This window comes from Tachypleus tridentatus, chromosome 6, assembly GCF_004210375.1.
Source record: "Tachypleus tridentatus isolate NWPU-2018 chromosome 6, ASM421037v1, whole genome shotgun sequence".
Taxonomy (NCBI): Eukaryota; Metazoa; Arthropoda; class Merostomata; order Xiphosura; family Limulidae; genus Tachypleus; species Tachypleus tridentatus.
Genome location: NC_134830.1, coordinates 28,004,802 through 28,014,353, shown reverse-complemented (window position 1 = coordinate 28,014,353; position 9,552 = coordinate 28,004,802).

Below are 9,552 nucleotides of genomic sequence, written 5' to 3'. Positions count from 1 at the left end.
CATGGCACCATTGGCGGGCATTGATTGTTGGATAATTCTCTTCTTGAAAACATATTAGCGAACCACAAGAGTGGTTCATAATAGGACTTGACCACATATTTCACAGAAAATCTACTACACATTACAGTTAAACCATCTTTAAAAGCAGGGTTGTTTGTTTGTTTTCGAATTTTACACAAAGCTACACGAGGGCTATCTGCGCTAGCCTTTCTTAATTTTGCAGTGTAAAACTAGAAGAAAGGCAGCTAGTCATCACCATCCACCGTCAGCTCTTGGACTACTCTTTTACCAATGAATAGTGGGAGTGACCGTCACATTAACCCCCCTTACAACTGAAAGGGCAACCTTTTTTTTATTGTGACAGGGATTCGAATCCGTGACCTTCGGATTACGAGTTAAATGCCTTTACCCAACTGACCATGCCGGGCCCAGCAAGGTTGGTCTTGAAACAACAAGACTTTCTGTCTCAATGGTTAAGATTGCTAAAATACTGATGATAGCAAAATAGTTGATTTCCTGATTTTTAGACAAAATTCATTCATTTGTTCCTCATATTATTATTAGTCATATTATTCTTTATTCGAACATCGACAAACCTGCACAGGTCATAGGACAATTTTTATGTTGGTTTTTAAAAGGTAGTGGGAGATTTTTTCAATTTTTTCATCGTTACTTTCAGTGTTTCTTCTAAGCCATTTAAGAACCGGAGTTGTAGTGAGAAAAAATTTATACACAGCTACTAAAGAAATTTTTCGAAGGTTGTAGCGTTAGTTTTAAGCTCATTTTTAAAAGCCGAGATTTCCACTTTCTAAAATGTTCTAAGTTTTTCTTCGCTACCAAAATAAACTCTTCGAAGCCATTCAAGCATCGCAGAAATGTAGACGCCGTTTAAATACCGTCATATTAGTCGGGAAATGCCACTTTTCATACTAGTTAGAAACGTTTCGTTTTATTAGAGTAAACAATTTGTATATTTATATATGTCTCAGCCTTATTATTGATTATAGATTTACAAGACGGTAGAGGAAAACGGCTACAAATATTTTACCGAAATTTGGACAGCAGTCATGAATTCAGTATTGAGTATGTTATAGGATAATTTTAAAGTTGATTCAAGTTACACCGTTCTCGCCTTTGAAAAAAAAATCGGATGTTTTAGTAATGCGAATTACTTGGAAAATAATTTGTTTAAATTATGACACATTAATATAGAAACTTCCACGCTAAATATCCATCATTTCTCGAGTTCCCTGTCGTAAGTTGTCTCTATGCTGCTCTCTGCAGTTATTTCAGAGAGTTTTCTTTACTTTTATGAGCAGTTAATTATTCTACTCATTTTCATACTTCATCGAAATTGTAAGTACGTATTTTAGTAGTAGTATTTATAGGTTTGTTTCACAAGCCTACATCAAAATCGGCTGCGTATTTTACCCCAAAGCCTAAAAATATATATAGTAAACAAAACACTGCGATTTCCATTACTAATTAAAAAAATTATTGATAAGTAATTAACATGAGAATAAATACATAATTTATTTGATACTACTGTGTGCAGCTTTCTTTGTACTCAACGCTTGTTAAACGCGTATTTATACGGAATATCAAGTAAATAATCATGTGGATCAATAAATAATGTTTGGATGGAAAAAGAAACAAACAATGCAACAGTAAACTGTTGAACAATATGTAATATTAAATTGAGTGCACATGGATGTACGTAGCTTAAAATGTATTCTCCATAAATGGACATAAAAACTTAAGAAACGAGGTGATTCAAAATTGTTAATTTCAAAAGAGGAATATGGATCATCAGAAAATAACAGAAACAAGTTTAATCAAAGGGCAAAGATTATATTTTCAAGTCTACAAATAAGAACTTTAAAAATATAAACAAACAAAGCTTGAAATAGTGTATGCCTCAAGCCGCAACTTCCTATTCTGCCTCACTAAAAGTGAAAAGGAATTTTTAGTTGAGAACGTAAGCAAACTAGTCTAATTATTTCCAGACTTGTTCTAAGGTTTCAGAATCATTAGTTATGGGCTTGAAACTATATTATTTGCATTTTGATTCAAACTGTTTCTTTACTTTCTTCACGGTTCATATTCCCTTCTGTTCAAACAAACAATTATTATTTTGTCTTTATAGGATAGACTAATGAATATTTTATGTGAAATTGTTTTTCATCTTTCAAACATAAATGTGTGACGTCTTAAACATATAGATGCATTATGAATATGTAGTTCTTCGAATGGTTAAAATTAAATACTGTCGTTATATTTTCATAATTTCTCCAGTCGGTGTCGAATCAAGATTTTTCGTACCCCAGATGATAGATCTAATAATCTATGATATCAATGAAAACTAAAATCAAGTTACGAGATAGTAATTTTTACAATAGATATCTTTAAAACTTTAAAACAAAACAAAAACTAACTTGTAGTTTAAATATTTCCGTGGCAAACTTCCACGTTTCTCTGTTTCGGAAAATTGCTCAAAGCTTTCCTAATTTTGAATTGATAGAAATATAGCAAAAGCGCCCACTTTAAACTCTCATGGTACTCTAACTAAAAAATTATATTTGAATGTTATTATTATAACAAACTTATTCGGTGATTATGGATAAGTATATTTCATTAAATCAATTTTAGAATAACTTCTGATCAAAGCAAGTTATTCATAAATATTAAACATCAGAATGAAAAATCATCCCAGTAAATATTATAGCTGATTAAATGTTCCAGTCTAACGAAGAGTATCAAGCGACATAAAGCAAAACATATAATGATTATAACGCATTGATTCATCTGTTAATTACCATAGCTTTAAGCAATATTTCCGGTCGTGATCAGAATAGTATCTTATGAGGTTTAGTCAATTCTAGATATTTAGAATAGTTCTAAATCCATATAATAATAATTTATAAATACACAATAATCCGAAAAATAACGTTTATAGTAAATAAATTGAAAATATTAAAATGAATATTTTATATATATTAAACTTTTCAAATAATGCTATTAATGAAAATAACACTACAGAAAGAATATAATGTAACTTCACTTACGAGACACATAAAAATGGATTTTTGTTTTATGTACTGTAACTAATTCTTTACTCTTAGAAAAAGTATGACACCTTTAACATATGATTTCTTGGGTAGAACATAACAAGATAGGTCCATAGAATAACAAAATATTCAACTAGAAAATATATTCCAAAGTATTTCCGAATTCTCTGAATATAAATAAGTTTGTGGAAAAACAAAAGAATTGACAATCACAACATAACAATGTGTGTGTGTGTGTTTATACCTTATAGCAAAGTTACATCGAGCTACATGCTGAGTCCAATCCCCTGAACCCCCTGATATTAGCGTTGTAAATTCGTAGAATTACCTCTGTACCAGCTGGGGTATACAATGTGTGTATAAATGGACAGTCGCTTTTTTATAGTTGACACTTATCTTTTCTATATAAGCTTCTGCTATATTTTTTACAACAAAATGTAATTTCTCTTTTTGAAAAATACAAGTTATAATTGCCAAATTACCTACCTAATTAGATTCTCATTTTGAAATGAACAAACCTAAAATTGCAAACAAACTTTCTAGCTGTCTTCAAAAAATTAAAAATAAATGAAAAGTATATATCATTAAGGTAAGAGACATTGCACATATACCACTCGAAACTGATAGAAGTGTTTGTGTGTTTTTCAAAGCCATCCTAGGAGAATCGAACCCCTCATTTTAGTGTTGTAAATCTTGAGACTTACCGCTGTACTAGCGGGAGGCGAAACTGATAACATACCAAATAAATAGTATTTATGTGCATTAATTTTTATTCGCTTATTTCAGACTGGTGAGCCCATCTGGTTCGCTTAAAATAAAATAAACAATTCATACATCACCAGCATAAACATATGTTTAACAACAGAGATTGGGTTTGGTTTTGAAACCGAGTAACTTGTCATTGCTTTGTTAGAAGGTTAGAAAAAGTAACATTAAAACAGTAATGCATTGAAATCAGAAGGGAAAAGAAAAAGGTCAAAAATTATGTGAATGATAAAGTCAAAGGTGTTATAGATAATTATTTGACAAGACATGTGTATAGGATAGTCTGTGGAATAAATAAGATTATACTACTCAGATGTACTGATGAAGGATACAAGTGATAGAACAATAAACACAATAAAGGGACTAGAAATAATTCAGATTTTGTTGTGCACGTAGGTACTAATAATGTAGGGAAAGGTAGGTCAGTGGAGTTGATTTATACGTACAAAGGGTTATTAAAGGCATTTAACAAAAAGAGCAATAACTTAGTTGTGTCAGAGATCCTGCGGAAGTTAATTATGAAAATGAAGTTGTAAGTAGGTCACTAGGATTGAATGCTAGACTTAGATTAATATGCAAGCAGGAGTAAATTGGCTTGTTAGACTTGTGGGATAAGTAATGAGAGATGGGAGCTTTTTTGGAATGGATGGCTTACATTTAAGTATAAGGGCTAGCCTCTTTGCAAGGGCTATTAACTCAGCCATAAGGGAAGTTTTAAACTTGGACTAGACAGCGGTGAGGGCCAGAACAAACTAAATTAAAAAAAAAAAAGATTTAGAGATACGTTTAACGTAGGAAATGAGTTTGGAATAGTCTTAAGGGTAGGCTTAATTGTTACTATTGTAATGGTGCATGTAAAAGAAGTAAAATAGATTAGCATTTGTAAGAATGGAGGATTTTCATTTTATAAAAATAACTAAAAGATGTTTAAATATAGACGATTTTGTTGACAGAAATTTCTTTGAAATACAGGGTTACATGGTATTTAATAGGGATATAATACTAAAGATAGGAGTAGGGTTAGTTCTTTATTTTCAATATGTGTCGAGGATATCAAAGATGACATCAAGGAGATTGAATCTATTTGAGTTTCTGTTAGCGGAAATAAAGGAAAAAGCTTTTAGTGGGAATTTGTTATAAACTACCAGATAATGCTGATGAACTTAATGAGAAACGTTACAGTTAGATTAAGATTTCAGCTTTAATGAGGTCATAATTATGGGTGATTTAAATTTCAGGCATGGAGATTAGAAATGTTAGAGTCAAATCATGAAGGCAAAAGAGTTTTTTGCACCAATTGGCCAAGGAACCAAATAGAAACAATGTTATTTTAGATTTATTGTTGATTTTTAATAAATAAATAGTTGAAATGTTGGAACTGGATAACATCTGTGTGTAAGTGATCTTTTTTCTGTTAAGTTCGGTGTTTTTCTGCATGTGGGGATAAGAAATAATGATATTTTGGTTCAAATAAATGAAAAATGCATGCAACTTTTGATGGAATGCGACAGGAATCATTTGTCGTTACTTGGGCAGCTGAGTTATTTGTAGGTACTGATCAGATGCAGAAAATTTTTAAAAGATGATGTTTTAAATATTCAAGGTAAACATATGCCTCATAGAAAGAAAAGGGTAGCTATATCTATATGTGTAAAACCAGATTGACTTTCATAGGGTTTAAGGGATAAAACCTAAGTAAAGCACCACAAGTTTGAGAAATTTAAATTTACTTGTTTGATGAAGATTTAGAAGGTTATACAAAGTCAAAAATGTTGGTCAAGCAGGAAATTAAAATATTAAAATTGATGTATGAGACAAGGTTGGCTGAAAACGTGAAAATGTATAGTAAGTATTTCTTTTTAAATACATTAAGGATAAACAAAATTTTCGGACGTTTTAGGATTTTTGAGGGATCATAAATGAAGGTTCTTCTCTGATGATTATGAGATGGATGAATTATTCAATTATATTTTTCTTCAATTTTTACTAATGAAGTTTTAAGCAATATTCTTTATCTTGAACAGTTGAGAGATGGAAACAAGATTGTATAAGGTGATCACAGTAATTTTGAACTTGTTGAGAAAAGCACTGAGAAGCTGAAAGAACGATAATATTTCCCCAAGGGTTTTGAAGGGGGTCAGTGATTAGATAAGTGATCTACTTGCCAGTATGTTTTGTGAGTCTTTGAATAGTGGGCAGGTGTCAGAGAACCGAAGGTGGCTAATGTTACTCCACTTGTTTCAAGAGAAGTAATAAAAATCGTTCCAGTAATTGCAAACATATTAGTCTATCAGTTGTGGGAAAGGTTTTAGAAAGTCCAGTAAACGATGCTTTGTAAGGTCATTTAACAAGGTTTAATATTTTATTCGGTAGTCAACATGGTTTCACCACAGTAAAAATCTTGTCTTACAAACCATTTAACATTTTTTTTAAAGATGACTGCTTATATAGATGAGATTAAGGAAGATTTGGCTTTCAGAAATCCTTTCAAAAGGTGCCACATTAAAGACTAGTAAAGATTTATCTATATTGATGTAGGAGATAAGCTAACTGACTGAAAAGAAGAGTGACTAGATGGCAGAAAGAGGAGGGTAGTTATAAATGGAGTTCAGTCAAAGTGGATTAATATCAGAAGTGCCGTACCCCAGGGTTCAATCTTAGGACTTTTTTCTGATTTATATCAGTGACATAGATGAAGTAATGGACAATAAATTAATTCAGTTTGAAGATGATATTAAGATCTTGGGTGTTGTTAGTTGTGAGGAGAATGCTGCTGCTTTACAAATGATTTAAATTATTTTGTGAATTTAGCAAATAATTAACACAAGTTTTAGTTACAATAAACGCAAGATATTGCATTTGGGTTATCATAATTTGAATTATAAGTATAATTTGAATGGAAATAACTTTAAGAGTATCATGAAAGAAAATGATCTTGGTGTAATGGTTGATCAGTCTCTTAAGCCATCCAAGCAGTGTGCCCGTGCTTGTGATTGGGCAAATAGGATTTTAGGTTCTATCTACAGAAATATTAAATAGGAGTGTAAGAAAGTTGTTATTTCGTTGTATATGTCATTGATTTGGAGTACTGTATTCAGTCTTGAACTCCTTACTTTAGAAAGAACATTGATTTGTTGGAAAGGGTTCAGAGAAGGGTTATTAAATTGGTACCGGGGATGGAGGGGTTGCCATGTGAGAAGAGATTAAGATCCTTAAAATTGTTTCCTCTTGAAAGACAGATATAGTTAGAGGAGATCTGATTGAAGTATTTAAGATTATAAAAGGAATTGTTGATGCACCACATTTTTCATACTTAATGGTAAGAATAGTAGGACTAGGGGATACAAATATAAATTTTGGCAAGGTAAAAATTATCTTCAGTTAAGGTAGTTTCGGAACAAGTTGCCTAGAATGTGTTGTGGACGCAATAAAACTATATGAACGATAAAGGCTGGTTTTGAGAATTTTATTTATTTAGTTAATAGTTTTAATTTAGTAGGATGGGACAGACTAGATGAACCAATAGGTCCTTTGTTGTACCACAAATATTTTTATGTTATTGTTATGGGCCATTCTTCTTATGTGTAACTGATGCTTTTTATGTAAGAAGTTACTTTAGAATTATTTAGGTTTGCAGACTATGCAGTTTCTGCAGCACTTCAATAAGCAGCTAGTTTGTGAGGCAGGAAGACATGTTTTCTCACTTTTGCTGGTGCAATGCCATTCAACGCCACAGCAATAAATCTGCAAACTTATAACACCATAAACCGGATTTCGACACCAGAAAGTTCATAGAGTTGTTATGTGCTTAAATAAAAACAAACAAACAAACTGGTTCAATGACCAAGAACGCACTTTATATGAAACTTCTAACGAAGCACTAATTGCACATATACGTAACAAGGCTATGTATTATTTAAATCTTCTCAACACACAACATAATACTACGCATGGAAACACGTAGACGTAAAGCAGCTATTTCGGACACAACTTTAAAATATTACATGTAAGTATTAAATGCGCTTTAACTCCAAGAAACTTGAATGCTACGCTCTGGGCCTAGCATGGTCAGGTTGTTAGGATCATCGACTTGTAAGCTAAGGGTCGTAGGTTCGAATCTCCGTCGCACCAAACATGCTCACCCTTCCAGGCGTGGGGGCCCTATAATGTGACGTTCAATCATACTATTCGTTGGTAAAAGAATAGCCGAAGAGTTGGTGGTGGGTGGTGATGACTAGCTGCCTTTCCTCTAGTCTTATAGTGCAAAATTGGGGCCGGATAGTGCGGATTGTCCTTGTGTAGTAGTTTTGCGTGAAATTTAAAAACAAACAAGCTACCGTCTCAACAGCAACATCAGTGCAGATGTAATCATAATATCAAAAGAATTAGCCAAAAAAAAGAAAGAAGAGCCTTACAAAATATTTTCAAAGCCTAGAGAACATAGTCCATTGACTGGACTCCTCTTCGTGAAGAGCATTTTGCACCGTTGGGTTTACCTCTTTTCGTAAAATTAACCTTAGGGGGCAGAAAGTCACATATGGATCCTATAATAAAACTATGTTCTATAAGTCTTTCCATCTTGAAAGCATCATAATATCAAGAGAACTATGGTCATCCCAGTATTATTTTCCACTAGAATTTACTTGAACGGAAGTGCCAACATTAGTGACCTGCAGTAAAAAGCAGCATTCGATAGTGATGGTTGTGTACCAACGTACTTTCAAATATAATATTTTACTTTCATTACCTATATTGTGTTAAATTAATATCGTATAAAAGCAGCACGCCATAAAGATTCAAAATAATCCTGACATGGAGACAGCAGATCTTAAATTTTCGGAGGTGTGACTTGTCCCCTTTGAATCGTTTCCTTTGTGTCTGTGAACTGTCTTTCATAAATCAAGACGGCATTGTCAACAGATTTCTCACATACCTTTGATATTTTTATATTCATTTTAAACATAAGCTCCTGAATAGGGTATCAAGGATAACAGCGAGGAGATTAAATCCATTTACGTTTCTATTATCGGATATAAAGGGAAAAACAACATCTGATAGACTTGTTCGTCTTGAGTAATCAAAACTTTTGTATCATCCATTAATACCTTAAGTAATGGCTTATGCAGTCCATACTGTAGGTATCTTTCATATGCATGGGTTCAAACTGACTTTACCATCATGTTCAGTACAAACAGAATTAGTGAAACAGTGCATCATATCAAAATACGAGTCTGCAGAGAATTCCACTGTTTTTTGTTTTGTTTATGTTCATAAGTGCCTGACAAATATTTAGAAAGAGCTTTTTTTAGCAATGCTACAATAAGATTGGCCACATGATAAGTTCGTGTTGTAAGCTAAGTTTATGAATGAGGCACAGAGTTTGTAGTCTTTATGTTAATGTTCTATACAGTTGTAACCCTTACAATATCATCTATGTAATTTTATGCCAATATCGTGCAAAGTGTCTGTCATTATGTCATCTCGATGTCACGATTGCAAAATCACGATCCCTTTACTATCACGTATATAATTTTATAGTAACATTGTGTGAAGTTATGATCAATAACCATATCAGTCTTAATATGCAATCACAATCCTTAATATCACTGTTTTAATATTTACACCAATATTACTTAAAGTGCGATCTTTGTTGAAAATCGTTGGTTATTTCTTCCATATATGGGTATAAATTCCTTAGCACTCCCATTGTTTTTGTAAT